General features: G+C 41.3%; 1 protein-coding gene across 1 annotated transcript in view; it reads left to right on the top strand.

The window, feature by feature from the left end:
* LOC119015499 (neural cell adhesion molecule 2-like) overlaps positions 1–16,791 on the top strand; it is a 499,946-nt gene that overhangs the window by 458,329 nt on the left and 24,826 nt on the right. The window contains exons 21-23 of the mRNA XM_037091542.1: positions 645–751; positions 1,008–1,122; positions 1,619–1,700. The gene's annotated coding sequence lies outside the window, so the exon portion shown is untranslated. The remainder of the gene's footprint in view (positions 1–644; positions 752–1,007; positions 1,123–1,618; positions 1,701–16,791) is intronic.

Raw genomic sequence — 16,791 nt, 5'->3', positions numbered from 1 at the left:
GGGTATAACGTCTTACTGCTGTAGATACCGAGATTACTCCCCTCTCATGGTTCACAAAAGAGAATATAAAACAGTGTTTTCTCCACAGTTTTTAATACTGCCACTAATCTGTGGGATTATTCTCCTTTTCTGATGTTAAAACTCAGCGCGTGCCGCAGAGAGGAGCGGCCGCCGCAGGCTGAGTTTAGAGTAACACTTCACCCCCGGATAATCTTACACAATTAGACATCATCAATTAGTGATGCATAGTGCATTTTACAATCAAACGTTGTAATTACTTTGCTCTGGCGGAAGCAGCTGTGCTTGAAATATAATAGCGATAGGGCCGTTTTGGATCTACATTTGAATAACAGCAGAACTAAGCATTTAAATGGACTAATGTTAGCGAGTGTTGCTCTCCGTTAGTGGCACAGTCCAGCAGCGTGAAACAGCTTGAACAAGTCGTCCACAGGCTTGTATAGACTACCAAGAGAGACGGGGAAGGATTAATTTTTCATGTTATATTTGCTCACATGGGCAATTTTGGGGTTTAGACATACTGTCTGAGCAGGAACCTGTGCATGAGTGCATTATCTAAATCACTGTGTAACAAATTGTGTCTGTTTTTCACCAAAATGCAAAAAAAAGGTGTTTTTTTCCACCAGCTAACAGCAGCCCGCTATCACATCCTGTACCAACATGAAGTACATCGACTTCAAGGAAGTGACGCAGCTGCAGTGTGACTCCAAAGCCTCCAACAGCTTCATGTGTGGTAATTTAATGTCTTCAGTGTTTTAATTAACAGCCTAGTTTGTCTTGTGTCATTTACACTAGCTGTGCCTGTGGCCTTGTTGTTTGCTAGCTAACAGAGAGCTAAAAGGTGATTTAGCACCACCACAGCAGCTGTATTTTTAGACTTGCTAATTGTTTTGTGGTGAATTTTATCTTTAAACATAATGTAGGAGCAAAACAAAAGCTGAGGGAATTAACTCAACTCACTGTTAGATCTGTTTTATTCCAAAATGCAGAAAGATGTATCCAGGAAGCTGGCTGTCTACATGCTGTTACAACAAAAAGTACATCAACTTCAAGGAAGTGACGCAGCTGCAGTGTGACTCCAAAACCTTCAAACCTTCATGTGAGGTAAATAAGTTCATTCAATTTTGGGTTTTAACAGCTCAGTTCATCTCGTGAAACCTGAACATCAGTTGTGCTTGTCGACCTTTTAGCTTGCTAGCTAACAGTTAGCTAACAAGCTGAGTAAACAGTAGTTAGCCGTCACTTTGTTTTCACCACAGAAACTTTGTTAGCAACCTTACTAAAAGTCACAAAGGTTTACTCAGCTCCAAAGTCCTAAAGTCCTTTTACAGCTGCTTGAAAGTAAATGAACCACAAAGCTTGATTAAAGACAGCTAATGTCAGCTAATCACAGTAATTCATTGCTTTTAGGATTAACGAGCTAGCACACGCTGCTCTACAGTAAAAACCATGTACATCTCAAATGTAATTTTTCCCGGGACTAAAGTAGCGGCCTTGATTGAAGCTTAGTGACAGTGTTTTTTGAGATAATCCTGTGTGATCTGATGTGATGAGAGGAAAAGATTTAATACATAATTAATATATTAAAGATTTCTTCCAGGAGAAGCTCTGTCAGAGCCAGAACCACAGGATACGAGCGAGCGAGCGGCGCTGAGGCTCTCTCATCCGCTGGACCCCTCAAGGTATGAGTCACCACACACTGTATCGCAGCGTTGACCTACATCATGTAACAACCACTGGCGTCTCTGGTGGGAGAGGTGTTGATGGCTTCTTTCCCCAGATATGTTCCTGTTAATTAGTCAATTTTAACCTTGATGATACTCGGAAAATACAGATGAATATCAGACTAATATCACCTCTGCCCTCTTTTTATGTAATTCCATGTGATTCATTTGTATTTAGTTAAGCCAGTGCTGTGCCTCTGGGGTTTAACTGTCCGTCTACCATTTTGGTATCATTATTGTTGGATGCATTACCAGAAATCATGCGTAGTGCCCAGAGGATGAATCCTTACGACTTTGGTGACACCCTGACTTTTCTTTTTAACCTTTTGGGTTTTGAGTGAAATGTCTATGGATTAAATGGATTAGCATGATGTTTCTTAGAGACGCGTTCTGTTCATTAAATTGCGTTAGTGATTTTGTAACTTTACATCGAGCTTCATCATTGCTTGCAAGAACTAATTACATTCTTATCAGCCTCAGTTGAAAGTGTTAAGATAAGATAAGATAACCCTTTATTAGTCCCAAAATGGCGAAATTAGCTTTAGGGGAAATTAGCATGCGATATCACCCATTTTAAAGCCTCTAAATTTGGAATTATGGCCGTCACCATCTTGTTTCTCTGGAACCAGAAGTGAGCATCGTAATGTAGCATCTGTTGTAGTCTAGACCATGATTTTCAAAATGAACATCTTTTTATAATTTAGAAGACTTGTAGCTAGCAACTGGGACCATAAACTCATCAGGAAACTGTTCAGTGAGAAAGGATTCAAGCGAGAAGTAGGGTTATTTTCTCATAAGCCTTCTTTTTGAAACCAGTGGAAGGAGAATGCAGGTTTAAGGCATTGGCTTCACCTTTCAGACTCGAAAACTCTCTCTATATTTATATACAGGCAGTCACTGAGCATTACCATGTTAGCATATTCATCCAAGCATGTAGCATGTAGCTCAAAGCACCACTGTACATAAGTATAACCTCACAGAGCGGTTAGCGTGGCTGTAGACTTGAATGTTTGTACCAAGTCACAGTGTGCTGTTGTAAAAAATTGAGTTCATCTAATGAAACTTTTGGGTTGCTAATTCAGTTCAGCTCCAATTTAGAATCCTCACCTGTGGGCGTTTCTTTTTAGTTTTCAGTAATAATGATAATACTCTGTGTGATTAAAGACATTTTTCAATCCACGGATAGATTGCCATCATCTTTGAAAATATATTTCGTAATCTTCTTTATTTCCAGCACTGTGTCTCATATAGGAGGCGAGCTTTCTCATCACTTTCTAACATTAGCCAGGTAGAGAACCAGTTAAACAGGATGGCTTTTCTCAAACTGCTGGGGGATTGTGGTTTAATGTAACAGACCCAACTGCCTGTGATTTAAATCAGAGGGCCCTTGGCGCACAATAGAAGCCCTTTGCTCAAGTCGTTCGATTTACATTTATGTTTTATACATCTCACTGATGTTCCTATCAGAAGTGACAGCACGCGAGGGGGGATTTAATGTTTTCCTCAAGAAACACTCTGCGCCCGGCCAATGTTGGGGGATTTGACATGTGAGCTTCCAATTATGATGCTATCTAACTTAGTGCTGAGCCATCCTGCTAAGCACACATTTTGGCTACATATCGGCAGAGCATGTGTTACACTGTCCCTTAAAGCCCATATAGATTATTACCATTCGGAGGAAGCACCGTGCATAACTGAGCAGAGCCTAAGGATAAAATTCTCACCCAATAATTGAGTGCATGGCGGGGGTAAATGTCAAACTATTTGCGAGCCATTCATGAGCTGTGGTATTCTTCTCTATTAGTCTAATGTGCCAGAGTTACTCATCTTGGCTTTGTGCAAATTCATATTGGATTTTTATTAAAACTCAAACCAACAGTAATAGATGTGCCTCTGGGATAGCTTTAAAAATCAATTTGCTAAACAGCACAGAATTACCCCCATAATTGTCTCCTTGGACCACATTACCCATCAAAGGTGATTCTCATTCGAATGTGAGTAAACTTTGCCTCATCGACCACAACGTTCCCTCACTCTCCACTCCGGAGCCATGTGTTCCCTCATTACTGTAACAACCCAAACAGGCGAATGGGATCCTGCGCGCGGTGCTGACAGGAAAATCAGAACGCAGATCCGGCCTGTCAAATGGCCCTCCGGCGATTCCTGCTGCTAATGAAGTGAAATATTCTGGCATCTAAATCCGAAATAGAGCTGTATACTTGGACACATGAATATGAATACAATCAGCTCGACTTGGCTCATTAATGAGGCAGGGAGAGCAACCAGCAGACAGGATTAATTAATTACAGAGTGACATTTATGGATAATAACCTTCTGGTGGATATCACGGCTAATGAATATGCATAAGACTATCAAAGGGGGAAGCATCCAGCCAAGATGAAAATATCTATATTCGGATGCGTGATAGGGTTACTGCCGCGTCATTTGAGGCAGCCAAACATCATGATTTCGGAGCATGTGATGTTTTGAATGATTCTTCACAAGGTGCGATGTAATGAAGCAAGGTAACCGCCTTCCAGTGGGGTTGCACGGTAACTTCACAGCACTGACTGTGGGGCTGGATACTTCAGAAAATGATTAATGTTGAAATTCCACAAGATGGCAACAGATTGGGGACTCTAACAGGATTTCGCTGGTTGTGGTGTGATGCATCTGTAAAAAAAAAAAAAAAAAAAAAAGCAGTTCTCAGTTCGTGTAGTATTCAAGAGGAAATAACTAAATATCAGACGAGTGCAGTTGTTTTCAGTTTAGTCTCTTAAAAGCATGAAAGAATGGGTGCTGTGAATTTGTTGATTAGACATATTTTGCTGCTCTGCTTCATCCGAGCTGCCTCCTAAATGCCCCTTGTTGTAAAAGTCCATCATGAGCAATGCAGGTAATCAATGAGCAGGACTGCTTATTGGGCAATATTGGACTTGGAGCACTTCTGCATTAATGTGATGAAGCACCTTTATGTGTCATGTATGTAATTAACAAAAAACAGGCATTTCCATAGGGTTATTTTGTCTATAAATAGCATCTCAATTGATTTTAGACGATGCAAAACTGCATGTGTTGTGAAAGAAGTCTTAATATGATACATTCTGAGTGGAGCTTAACTCTCAAGTCCTGCTTTTTGCTTTATGTCTCAGTGCTGACAAAGACAGCAATGAGCGTTAACAAAAATTCAATACATTTCTTGCAAACCAGAAAGTCTTATTGGCAGGTGGGTGTGATTTCTTAGTACTTTTGCAGTTCTTTTAACAATTTGGGCCACAGGGGTAGCCTGAGCAGAATAGAGGTGGAATTAAATCTCAAATTACACTTACCTTGTAACTGCAGTGGCTTGCATTTTCAAATAACCAACATGCTATTGTCCACCAATTGTTCGCTACGTGCAAAAGGTACAAAGAGTGAATGGTGGGTTGTTGTTGTTCCAGCCAGTCTCACGGAAAAGCTTGTGGAGCCGAGTACAGGCATGTATGATGGCCGCCGCAAAGGGAAGATGTAGTTTAAATAGCCAGAAAGTCCGTGAAGGGAGGAGGTCTGGGTTTTCACACTTCTGATTCTTTTGAGAAAGTAGTTATTTCAAGCCATGATCTTTCCCCTCATCCTCACTTGGAAATATTTATTCTGAAAGCGCAACCAGAGCAGAAGGCAAGTCAAAATGCAACAGCTATGCGGTAGGACTGCGCGACGATGTATGGTTATGCTTGCAAGACATACGCTGCTGCTGTGTTACATGACAATATTGCAGGATCTCTGTGTATAAATGGCTAATATGTGAGGGACTATTATTGTCCTTAACATGTCTACTTTGCCTGTACTTTACCTTTAACTTTAATAGCTTGAAATCAATTAAGACTAGTTGTGTGTTAGGGGTCCCCGAAAGTGATGGATGCATGGATAGTATTCACTTAACTGAATCACCAGACAAAATTTGCAACTAGCTGATGAATGTAGTGGAGCGTTTAGCAGCTATAGAGACACATATTTCCCTCAGGAGGTGGTGGAGACCAAAAACAGAGCTAAAAGGAAAATTAATATTGCACCTTGATTCATCAGGTGGACAAAAATGTGACTCTGAATGCAATTGTTGCTGTGTGGGTGATGATATATCAGTGATGCCTCTACAGGCTACATCCACTGCCCATAAGCGGCACAAAAAAACCTTTTGCAAGCTTGAGCAAGTGGCAAACTCATATTCTGTCCTTTTAACGGTCATTATAAAGAAAGGCATCTCCAGACACTTCCCTGCTCCTAGAAAGGATGATTGGAAATGATAGTGAGTCTCCCTCCCTGCTGCTAGGCAACAATAGATTAATACCGCCTCATAACGGGAGAAAAGCCTCTCATAAGTTTGAGTAACTTTTGAGCAAAGGTTTAATCAGTTTAACAACATTTAAGGTTGAGTTCATTGCACGGACCGGAGGACAGCACTTCCACTAATGCAATTCTGCCAGTGTACAGCACATAATTAACCATCACAGAGATGCAACACCTTGTCAGTGTAGCAGATGGTAGATAAGACCATGAAAATGTTCGTTAGGAGCAAGGGGTTACTGTTGTCTCTATTTCTTGTAAGACACTTTTCCTAGCACAGGTCTTAATTGAATTTCCTATCTGAACAGTAATGTGATACCCCAGCAGGTCAAACTAATTAAATGGTCATAATAAATAGGATTAAACAATATTGCTAAATTAAAAACATACATAAGAGTTCCCCGTACCATTCTGAAGGTCACGTTAATTAATATCCCCACCTCATCACTGTGGGATCTTTTGCTGTAACGTCCAGACTCGTAAAGCCGACCGGACTCAAGTGAGGGGACAGAGCGGCTTCACTGTCCACACCAATGACCTTCTGCAAATGATGATTGATACTGCTCCCCTTATCTCATTGTCTCCTTCCTGGGCTGTATCAATCACTAACAAGAAATAATATGAAAAGATGTTCATTGTTCTTTAAGTCAGATAGAGGTTAAACAGAGGATTATGCATCAAACTGTCCAAAACCACAAAACATATTTCAAGTGAAATAAGGCACAGATATTGGTCACCTGCAGAAAAATGAATATCCACGTGACTTAACTGATTTAACTGAACAACATTTCAATTTTTAAAGCCAAAAACTGTGTGAATTTCACCTTGTGTCCACAGAATGTAGTGGCTGTAATTACTGACATACGCCCCTAGTGTTCATGTACACAGAAGCAAGAGAAAAGCTAATTTTCTCAGTTTTTTAGCTAGTTTAGCGAAGCATCAAACTTAAAACTGAGAGAGGATGTTTAAATAGAGCTGTATTGCATTCAAGCTAGCAAGCCATCATTTAATTTGTTTATGCTAACTTCCTGTGGCACAGGAAGTCCGAAACTGGCTGCAGATCACAAACCCATCCGAGACCGTGGAGGTTCCCGGGAATGAGTGGACTTCAGGTTGACTTCCATTTGCACAGAGAACTATTAGTGAAGCACACAAGTTGTATATCTTGCAATAAAATGCCAGTTTGAAGGAATTAATCCTGGCTGATCACAAATGAAACATCAAACTATCAAATCCACTAAAACCTCCTAAAGCTTGCAAGTTGAAATACGTAAGTGAAGTTTCTAAATTTGGCTGCAAAATTACAGGGCACTTGACATTATAATTCCTCACTATCTATGAATACTACTGGTGAAAGAAAAGGGTCATCTTCTGCCTTTAGATCAGCTTCAGTCCTCCTCCGCTGTGTGTTGTGGGAGATTGGATCATTTCTTCAAAGGGAAAAGCTTCCAGTTCTTTGAGAGATGAAGGAATTGGAAATCTGCCCAGTGCTCCAGTTCGTCCTGTGAATGTTCAATGGTATTTTGATGTGAGGATGAGGGAGACTGTGGACGGCTTCATCCTGCTTTTCATGAAACCTAATTTCCTTTTACCTCTACAAATGCCCAGATATAAAGAGAAAGAAGGGATGTGACTCTTGTGCCAGGTTATGTGCCCAGACAGGTGGGTTAGAGACCTACAAGGATTGATGGCAGTCCCGTCCAGCATCAGATATTTTCTCTGAAAGTAGATTCATATTGTACAGGTTTTAGTATGTGCACCGTTAGTTTGCAGGTGTAGTGAAATTTGGCTTTAAAGAGATAATCCCATATGTTCCTCGTAACTTCCCTTTAAATGATCCGCTCAGGGATGTTTTGCAAACCATATGACAGACATAAAGCAGGAAGAGTGGAGTCTGGCATGAGAAAAGACATGTTTAAATGTGAACGTTGGACAATTTCATGATAAACATATGTTTAACGGGCCACAATGTTGTTCTCAATATCTTTCATCTTTCACACGGCCTATAAAATTGTAATGCCATTAACAGTATTGTTAACTTGAATCTAAAAGCAGAAATTTACCAAAGGAAATGACAGTTCATTTGGCGGTGAGATGTTTCTGTTGAGTAGCTTTGGTTCCTCAGTGATGTAAACCAGGCAACATAATACATAAAAGGCACAGCAAAAACACTGGATAAGTTGGACCACAGTGTTCAGATTACGCAATGTGTTGAGTTGTGGAGGGTATGGTGGAGGTATTACACCGAGGCAAGTCAGCGTCAGCTGTTCAGGACTGTTTCAAGATTTGTAAGCAAGAAACCACTGGATGTTTTTAACAAGATGTTGTAAAAACCAAATAAGCCAAAACATGATCTCTTACCCTAACCAATAGGCTATACCTCAAAGTGAAAATTGAACATTGCAGAAATGTCTGTCTGCAAAAATGTATTGGTGCGAGTGGGCTGCTAAAAAGTCGACTTCTCATGTGAAAACCAGCCTGTTTTCAGCTCTTTGACGTTGCAGTTTTCAGCTAATCTAAGCGGGTTTTTAGAGGTTGATTCTTGAGTCTCATTCCTAACTCTTCACACGCCGATGGTTTGGCGCGGGGACCGACCCGACATACAATCCCAGAGCGCCAGTATTTGCCGTGTTAGGAGTGAATGCCTTTAATCGTCTATTCAATTTAAGAAGTAGGAGGTTTTTCAAAACACATTAGTGAACACTTCCACCATGAGCTTACCAGGAAAAAAAATCTTAATTAACAAGTCTGGAGAAACATGTTGCTTGGATCCATCTGAAACATTCACAAATTGGGTCGCGTGTCCTTTTGCAGATGATACTTGACCTGTAATTGGACGTGTTCTTCTATTGATTCAGCCACATTATCCCATCAACAGAACAGTTTGCCCTCAAATATTACCTAATTATGCTGCGCGCATTCGAAAACATCAAGCCTGCCCGAGTGACATTTATTGTGTATCATTAACATATCGGTTCATCCTGGGCTCTGTCAGTCACAGGGCACGGAGTCATTCCATTTCGCACTACATATTGGTTTCGATACACATCCCCTAGTCCTCCCCTACAGCCACAACCTGTCCGCCCGGCAAGAGGGATGAAGCCTGTCACCTTTTAGTGTGCGCCGAAGGTGAAATGACATTTGAGCGCTGTGCCAAATGTGAGTGCACTCTCCACTCATGCGCCACTGTCAGGAGTGATCACTGTTATTTCAGCTGCCCGTCCAAAGAGGGGCTCCGATGGCTCACCCCCTTCACTGCGTTAAGGGTAGTCAAGATAGGAGCCCTGTATTTGCCCTCGCTCTGCAAATCTGATTAGAGGGGATGTAATAGCAGGTTTTGTGCGAGAAAGCACTATAGTGTATGAGAGGACAGAGCAAACACTCCAGCTCACTCTTTGTCCCCCCGTTTTACCCTCTCTCTCTTCCTGCGCTGTCTTCAAAACAACATGAAAGTGTATTATAGAGTATCATGCTGTCACCTTGGGATGTGATGGGAAATAGAATGGACTACTCAATAGACCGCTAAATTAACTTACTTTAATTTTGGAGACCATGTGAGGCACAAAGGCAGAAAGACGTACACACACGCACACACGCACACACGCACACACACACATCCCCGGCTTAATATCGTATATGGATGCTGCTTTAAAATGAGATGTCCACCCTCTGAAAAGGTGACAGATGCTGTTTGAGAGCGATCGCTGATGCACTGCATAAATAGAAATGGCTGTGTGTCTCCAAACACACATGAATCATCCAGGTGCAGCCGCTCTCCCTTTGTGGCTCACAGGATTTTAATTCAGTTTAACTTCGCCCTTTTAGATATGGTGAACAAACATGCTCTCAAATCAATAAATTAATGCAAATGCCAAAATGAAGTCAAAAAATAATATATGCTGTGTAATTATAATGGTTATCCCAGAAACAATTTATTACTCTTTTCACTCGCAAATGATGCTCAAATTGCAAAATAACATTTAAAGTTTGCTAAATTGAATTGGAAGTGGAGGAAATTATTCTAATTGCAATCATTTCTGGCTATAATATTATTTTTGCGATTAGGCTTCAGTCACAATACAAGCAGGCTGCGACTGACTGTAGTATTGTTCTCAGGCAAATGTGCTTTTTTAGCTGCTGTAGAAGGTTTAATTGTAACGCTCCTATCAGCGCTTTTATGATAATTCCTGCAGACAAACCAACCAGACAACCAACAAACTGACACAGAACGTAACTGCCTTGGTCGAAGCACCACAAAACGCGTTCGGCGCAATTCAAACAAGTCCCCATCTGCTTCCGCTGATTAGGAAAAAGCTGCGATGTTGTTTTGTTGTGAAACTCCAGAAATGTTCGGTGGACTAATAAATGTCACAGTATTAGAGCGCAGGTGAGCCATTAACACATGCACGCATGTGTGTGAGAAACATCTGTTGCACCTTTATGTTTGAGAGCCTCACAAGCTCATTTTACTATTTCAAATGCATTTTCTAACACTATATACTTTCTGACAGAGAATTTAGTGTAAGTAATAGCTGATGAGTCACTGGCTGATAATATACTTTATAAAACCAAGGAGGGGTATTTGAGACAGCGGTAGCTCCTTTATAATGTAGATGATTAAATCCACCTTGTTAACTTTACAGTTCCTGCTCCTCATCCTCCTTCCTGAGTCTCCATAAGTCATCCTTTAAGTCGTGCTGCGCAGAAATCAGAGGATATATTCACTCTGCAGGTGTACGAGCTCAGCGCCGGATTCTTACTCATACAATTTTTGGGGGGATATTCATGCCGATTATGGGATTTACTGTTCTTAATATCTGATATCCAAAGCCAGAAAAAAAGGGGAAACTGAAAGTTCTTTTTAATTTAGAGTTGTTTTGAAGCAATTCTGTTGAATTTTGCAGTGACTTCTCGACTGAAATGAGCTGCTGTTGGGGTTTCTCGTCCACTTTTGTGTCTTGTAGTCCTCCATGCTGTTGCTGTCTCATCAAAGTGAGCAGGGTGGGCTTGAAATGGACTGGGGAGTAGGTGTACCCTCCGGATAGAAAAGAGAGAATGATTAATAAAAAGCACTGGGCTTCTCTTTGCTTCTGCATAATGTCGCTGTCATGTGGGCTTTTGTTTTATTTCATCCAACACTTGGATCCTCGCTGTTTTTCCGATCCTTTCCTCCATTGTTGTGCTTCGTCAGAAGTGTAATGAAATGCTTTGAAATGTTAAAGTAATGGTAATGTAAACCCGACAGCCTCAGCTGCTTCACAGCTGAAGCCTCAAAGCAGCAACATGACTCAGAGATGACACAAGACCTTCCTCTCTTGGAAGTGGTCAAAGGAATGGTTTGGCAAACTTGCTTATTCACTTCCTTGCAGAGAGTTGGATCAGAAGACTGATGTAGTGGAATGTAACTAAGTGCATTTACTCAGTTACAATTATAAGGTACTTTCATGCAACTTTCTTCTTCTATTCAACTACAATTTTAAAAGCTTTAGTTATTATTTAATTTGCTACCGTTAGCTAGTTAGCTCAGATGTGCAGCAAGCGGGCAGTGCTAGTATCTATACCACAATACATAGTCTCTTACATGATGCCTCTAGCTAACTACAGTCTCGCTAGCTGCGGCTGCAGGTTGTTTCCAATCTTTACATTAACACTGCTTAATACAGCTGCATATTTGTATAACAGATTTTAATAGTGGTGTTAATCTCATTTGTCTCTTGACATGGAAGTGAATAAGCTCCTTAAATATTGAGCTAACTGTAAGCTAAAGGCTAATGTGGGTGAAGGCAAATGTGCAGAAACATGTTTCCATTTTATATTGTTCACTCTCACTTTCCGTTTGCAAATAGCTTGTTCATGATTTCCATTTTCAGTTTGAATGTAGTATATTTAATACTCGCCTCTAACATTCAGTGATGGTATCTTTAACTCCTGAGTAAAATTTACAATTTCTTCTTTTCCTGTTTTCATTTTGGGCAAATATCATCTTCTGAGCAAGTCCATTTCCTGATTCTTCCCCAATCTTTATGTCTGTCTCTGTCATGACTCAGTTGGTGACTGTCTCGGTCTGACTAACCCTCCTGCCTTCTCTCCTCTCCGTCCACTTCCTGTCCTTTCACCTCCTTCTGCCTCTCCCTCTCTCCTCTCAGTGGGGAGTCCGGCCTCGGGCATTCACTTCGATGTTATCTTCACTTTCATCACAAGTACATTTTTCATGCCTCATATCCTTGTCCTATAAATATTCTAGGCCAGTTTTAGCTGACATGTGAAATCATGTTCCCTGTTCATTGTGTGTGGGCTTATACCTGAGTAAGCGCTGCTCTGTTTTTAGCAGTAACAACTAACCTGTCGGTGCACTGTTGGATTTTATGATGCTTTAGAATAATTAACCTCTATTTGCGGCCTCTGGGCCAAGTGAAAGGATAAATCGTTGACAGCCAGGCTGGGTATATAGCTGCTGGATCTGAAGGGTGTGAAACTGCTTTTATACCTTTATAAAAATTTAATTAAATTGCCTTCTAGCTTATTCTCTTGTCCGGCCGCACGCTGTGCCTTCAGTTGACATTTGGACATTACCTTTGTGACATTATGGCTCTTTCTAAATGGTGGGCTCGCAGGGCTACCATTAAAAATGATTTCAAATGTCCTCTTGTTAGCTTTCTCCCTCCTTCGAGGGTAATTTGAGCCTTGAAATAAGAAAAACCAAGCTTGGATTGGTTTTTACGTCTTATTTACTCTGCTCAACCTTTACCAACCCCAAACTGCTGCGAGGAACGTAAAGAAGTGCATCTGAAGCCAACATTTTTAACTTCTGAGAACAAACACTTCCTCTACCTGCCTACCACATTGCTGAAATCACATCCAACCATGAGATCTTTTTATAAATAACCCTCCCTGGAGCGTCCGAGTCTCCAAATCAACATATAACATCTGCTCTGGTTGGCTGCCAGCCAGCTCGAGCTGAGGCGAATGCACCGCCGCGTCCCCCCTTTTCCTTGTAGTCCGCCAGCGTGCTGTCGTTGTCGGCGCCCTCTCCGGATCATTTCTCTCCCCGATCCCCGTGCCGAGCTCCCTCCCAGGCCTTCCTGGTGAGCCGGCAGGCTGCCGAGCCACCCCGGGGTCGCACGCGGTCACGGCTAATGTGACAAAGCCAGCTGCTCATCATTGCCCAAGCAGCCTCTCACCAGCTGTGATTGGATGTAAGGGGTCGCCCAGCCTGGCCAGCAAGGGCCCCGAGGGCGGATCAGCCAGCTCAGACATGTCCTCTACACAGATAAGTGAGCTGAACTGTGTTCCTAACTTTGAAGCTGCTTCAAAATCAGAAGTTGATTTTATTAGCCAGGTACAGGAAAGTTTATCCCTGTGATCTGTCTTGGCCACAAAAAGTGGATCAGAGCAGAGATGTGATGTGATAAGGAGCGGAGACTAAAAGGAAAGGTCAGATGTCTGCGAGCAGCAGAGAAGCAGTGTGAAAGTGTGAGGAAAGAATCTTAAGTGTACAGTGGAACAAATGATCGCTCAAAGCAGGTTACTGCGATCAAAGTCTTATTATTTCAGGTGTTTTATTTCAGTTTTTTCCACTTTTGAGCCAGTTCACCTTTATATGCACCCAGAGTTACAGCAACTCGTCTTGTCTGTCTTTTTTACACTTTTTAAAAAGCATTTTAACGAGTGATGCATTTTCTTTAAGTAGTATTCAGCTGCCAACAATCAAATATCAATTATCAATCCCCAAACAAAAGTGCAAAAATTGGAAAAAGGTTATGATAAATTGCATAAAATTGCATAAACTTGCATAGAATTACAGATTTACTATGCCATTGGCTACATGACTCAATCGTCCAGAGGCTAGTGTGTGATTGGCTCAGGAGAGAGGGGAGGGGTCTCCTATGAAATCACTCGTCAGCTGTTGCAGGCCACAGGGCGGGCACAGAAGCTCCTAACTGGTCAAATGAGGTGTCAATCAATAGCACAGACTAGCTGACCTTTTCACTTGGTTGATTAATGATTTACAAAACTGTTTTTTACAATACACTCTTAGTAACAGAGGTTTTGCTTTTTATGGTAGGAATGCTTGAGTTGTTTTGTTTGGTTTTTTTTTTAACCTCCAATAAAGTGTTTAATTCAGCACCAATTACAATATTAACATTTGGAGTTGGTAGAGGTTGTGATCCACTTAAAGTCATGACATATTACCCTAATTAATTTCTCATTTAACACTATTAGGCTCCCTTCTTATTTATTCTCAGTTCTTAAGTGGTGAATTAACTCAATTACTGCATGTGATTAAAAACAAGCTCAGGGTTAAATTTGGTGCAGCAGGGTGCGAGGTTCATCATCTTTTGTTTACAGAAAATGTTAAGAAGCTACTGGCCATCATAATACCTTAAATTACCCCCCAGATCTTTATTGCATAAACGGTTAATTCTAGTATGTCAGAGTTTTTTAGCAGAAGAAGACTTCACGCGGTAAACTTGCAGACATTTCCTGCAGCGAGTGTCTATAAAGTCCAGTGACATTTACTTTAATTTGCATCTTTCTGAGCGTATATAGACTTGTTTCTTTAAAGGTCAACATACTGTGATAAGAGAGCTGAACGAGTTGAACATGTGTCACATGTGCAGCACAATATTTAAAAACTCACGAAGTGCTAGTTTTATGATTTGGAACATCGCCGGTAACGTCCAAGCTTTGTGACCCCAAAGTTCGAGTTTGTTTCCTGCCGAAAGTGCATTTTGTCAAGCTCCCCCTTTGGGCAGTGGCAATCAGTACTGAAGACAATAGTGAGACAAACAGCCCCAGCTGCCTTGGATGCCACTCTCAAAACAATCAGGCACAACAAAAGTGAGAGAAAGCCCCCTCACCAGCACTAATTGTTAATAACGGGGTTCGACATAATTGATTTTTCTTTCATTCAGCTCCCAATTTGCTCCTGTTGCGCGCTGGTGTTTGTGTCCCTTGGGTGTAATCTAGCGTTCCTGTTTGAACCCGCAAATGCTTTTTGCGACATACAGCCCTTAGGAGGAGGAGGAGGGAGGAGGAGGAGGCTGCAGGGCTTGAAGTCACTCAGGAGCCTTGACAAACTAGATGTATTTCATATGGAAATGTCAGAGCGCCTCAGAGACCTGGAGGAAAAAACGCCAACTGCTGCTGTGCAGTTGACAAACTCGTGTAGTCTGTCACTTTGCAGCTTCCTGCTCGCTACATGAATTTAAATGTTGCTACAGGTAGTTCATTTAAATTATACTGAAGTTAGTTAGCGACAGCATTAGATATCAGCTGCCTAGAGGTTGTTGCGAGTTTTAAAAAAAGCACCATATTAAGCTTAAGATGTGTTCATCAGCTGCTAGTACTGATATTTTATCTTAATGGTGTGCAGCAGGAAATTGTAGCTTTGCATTAATGAGGTTTTTACAAACAGAGATGTCGAATGCTGGGAGATAATTGAACACAAAAGCACATTTAGAGTCAGTAAAGGAAATAAAAGTGTCAACGGTGATGGCGATGACGTTCTCTGAGAAGTGGAACAACTCTCCTGTGGGGCACGCCAGGCGCATCTCGCGACAGCTTCATCAGCTCCAGATGAAAGAGTTCACATCCTTTTGAGCTCCAATTCGCGTCAAATTTGAAAACCACTCGTAATCGAATGAGATGTAAACCGGTTCGTGTTAATTCGCCAGCTGACAACCTCTGTTTTTCTTCGTTGGACTGCAGCGGTTCAGATGAAAGAACAGATGTCTTCTTATTTTTTTGCTATTTTTCCCTTTTTTCGTCCGAGGGAGGCTTTTCCTCTGGGCCTGGGTGTAACGGGGAGCCAGATGCTGCTTTAAATCTGTGCTGAATTGAGCTTGAATTCTTTGATAGCGCAACGGGAGATAAGGCAGCGCAACTTATCTGGGAGCTGCCACATAAACAAGCATTGGTGGTACATATGCATCGATAAGCAGCCCAGTCTTTCGGTACTATCTACCCTTTGCTTTGGTTTATCTCAGTGTGGCATGAGTGGGTAATTTTAAAAAACACTCTTCAAAACTGGTTATTTTTCTGAGCATATAAACTGAATTCACTGTTATTCTCACATCTATAAATTGAGCTTAAAGGCCCCGTATTGAAGAACGTGAGATTTTCCTCTTTTAGATCATTAAGCAGGTCTAGTTGCTGTATAAATACTGGGAAGTATAAAGGACCTGTACCTCAGGACTTCTGTAAAGTTGTGATGTCACAACTAACTCTCGGCACTCTTGGCCACGCCCCCACAGTACAAAGCACACCTCCTCCAAAGCTCAACACTGGCGGCTGAGGAGGACATTAGATTAAAAAGTCAAATTGAAAATGTTATTAAAGCCATTTTAGTAACTACTCAGATCAGACTTGGAAGGGGGGAGCTTAAAGAGACAGGAGCTAAAAACAGAGGGTGAAATGAGGTGCTGCAGCAATGGACAAAATAATATTGCTTATTAAATATTGTACTAGACACCCAATGAAATGTTTAAAAATGTTTGCAAAGTAAGGCACCTTTAACATTATAGATGGAAGTTAAAGTTAGTATGATACATAAGTACTCCAATGTATACTTACTGCAGGAGGTCGCTGCGTTATTCACGCTCCATGTTGAAAGCAGCGTGCAGTGGAAAAAGTAATTTGAAGCTCAGTATTAGGTCCTGAAATATATTATTAACCTATAGATAGATTTGATTTGTGAAGCCATACGGACCGCTCACCGATTCAA

This window comes from Acanthopagrus latus, chromosome 24, assembly GCF_904848185.1.
Source record: "Acanthopagrus latus isolate v.2019 chromosome 24, fAcaLat1.1, whole genome shotgun sequence".
Lineage (NCBI taxonomy): Eukaryota > Metazoa > Chordata > Actinopteri > Spariformes > Sparidae > Acanthopagrus > Acanthopagrus latus.
This window is presented reverse-complemented; position numbering and strand designations above follow the sequence as displayed.